Here is a 2,512-nt window from a genome sequence, read left to right on the forward strand (position 1 = left end):
GAATGAATAGCACATAATTTTATTTATTTAACAATATTTAATCCACAGTAATTAATATAAATGGGGATTTAAAAATAATTATAAAACTGGGTGGATCGAGACCTGAATGCTGATTGGCTGAAAGCCATGGTATATCAGACTGTATACCATGGGTATGACAAAACGTGTATTTTTTACTGCTCTAATTATGTTGGTAACCAGTTATAATAAATAGTAATAAGGCACCTCGGGGATTCGTGATATATGGCCAATATACCACATGGCTACGGGCTGTGTCCGAACACTTCGGGTTGCGTCGTGCGTAAGAACAGCCCCTAGCCGTGGTATATTGACCATATACCACAACCCCTTGGGCCTTGTTGCTTAAATAACATGCCTACCTTGAACTCTTTATTCTCCATGTCCTTGCAAAATCAGTACATTTCCTTGCCAAAATGAACGCTCCTCCAGCACTAGCGAGAATCACTGAACTGCTCCCGCGGTTTCTCATCAGTTTCAACGTGTATCAGTGATGACGTAACAATGCTGTACAGATTTGACGCACTTCCAATCTCGTGCTGATGCAACGCTCTGTGCGGTTGTAAATTCACGCATGGAAATCCTGCGAGTTGTAAACAAATGTAGGCTACTATTGCCTTTAAAAATGTAATGTTGTGGACGCAATGCAAAATCAAATAGAATACATAACCCACACCGATAACCCAGAGTTCATCATTAAATAACATTTATTACTCATAAAATATACAGCAAACTTCAGATACTGAAAGAATTCATGGGAGTTTCGAATTCAGTCACTATTTCATATGTAAGTGCTAGTTTCATCCGTTTAAAAGAATGAAAATGACACGAAAAAACCTGTGAACCTCTTGTTGCTGATTTGGTGAACATAGCAAATGTATTGCACATATTTCCAGTTAAAATGATTTTCAAAAAGAGACAAAAACTGGGATTTGAACATGCAATCACATACAAGGATTGAGTGGTTTCATTTTTTGAAGAAGTTAAAGCAAGCAAAAACCTGTTAAAAAACATTGATTATAAGACCAAAGACAAATAATATAGATATTTATTTTCCAACAGAAGAAAATCTAATTGCTGCTGTCCTACCATTGGTTTACACAGTGTTTCTCCTCTCCAAGGGAGACATGTTTTCCACCTCACATGCCTCGGGATAGTATCAGTGCTTTTCACAAACGTTGTAGTACTTAGTGTGCATCATTGTTTTCGCTCATACAGCTGCCCCTACTCTTCTAACCACCCCTCAGTAACTAACGAAGGCATACAATTATGACATAATATCACAAGAAAGAACACATGAATTAATCATTTACTTTCTAAAATACTTTCTAGAGGCCAAGGACAGGTAGGTTTAATAACACAAATGTAATATGTCCCATCAAAAAGTCCTGTTGCTCACATACCGGTATGCAAAACCAGCATCCCAAATGGCACCCTATTTCCTTTAGAGTGCACTGCTTTTGACCAGAACCCTATGGGCCCTGTTCAACAGTAGTGTACTATTCAGTATAGGGAATAGGGTTCCATTTGGGATCATGAAATCTTTACAATTACTCATGAGAGCAAATACTACAATTTTTTGATTCCCACAGAGCTTAAGACATGAATGATTTTATTAAAATGTTTGTTCATAAAAAATGTATGATTTCCCCTCCTCCCACATGGATTACAGACAAGAGGCTAGGTGCGTTCTGACTGTCTTAGTGTGCGGATAAACAAGACAATCACTCTCATGAAACTTAAATGAAACATCACTCCTTATGTCTTTTCTCAGCCCAAACACTCAGCCCAATATCTACAGTCAAAACAGGTTTTGAAAATGCTTCTTCCACATCTTTTGGTCCCTGTCTGTTTTGCTCTCAGTGAAGTGCTACTATCCCCTTGGACTACAGGTTATTGCCATCATAAGGTGTCTGTCTGTTGGCCGGACACTTTCTACCGTTTAGGACCTTTGTGGGTAAAGGTAAAGATGGGGTATAGAAGCAGCAGTTCCTCTGAAGTCCAGTATCTGCTGGAAGGACACCTGGTGGTACGAGAGGATGAGTGTGGGCCAGCCAGCCTGTTGTTCCTCCCCCTCTCCCTCCCCCCTTTTCTCTCTCTCTCAGTCTGAGGGACTTTTAAGGCTCCTGTGCGGACTGTCTCGGTTCGTGCCCTCCCGAAGCTGGCTGTGGTGATTTAAGACACGCTATATTTATGTGTGTATTTGTTTGTGGCCTCGGGCTCACTTCGCTGTCCCTCTATCCAGTACGTACCGTTGTAGCAGGCCCAGTGTAGTGGCGTGTAGCCCTGGTTGTCTGTGATGACGGGGAGGGTCCACACTGACTGGGCGGTGTGTAGGAGCCACCCCAGCACCACGATGTGTCCCGGACATCGCCACCAGGTGGACAGGGCTCCGCCCCTTACCTTTCCGAACCAGGAAGCTGGCGCTGTGCTGCACTCCTCGTGACCCGTCACCGCCTAGGAGGAAGGGAGGGGAGACAAGAATGGATTTGAA

Source organism: Salvelinus namaycush, unplaced genomic scaffold, assembly GCF_016432855.1.
Source record: "Salvelinus namaycush isolate Seneca unplaced genomic scaffold, SaNama_1.0 Scaffold87, whole genome shotgun sequence".
NCBI lineage: Eukaryota > Metazoa > Chordata > Actinopteri > Salmoniformes > Salmonidae > Salvelinus > Salvelinus namaycush.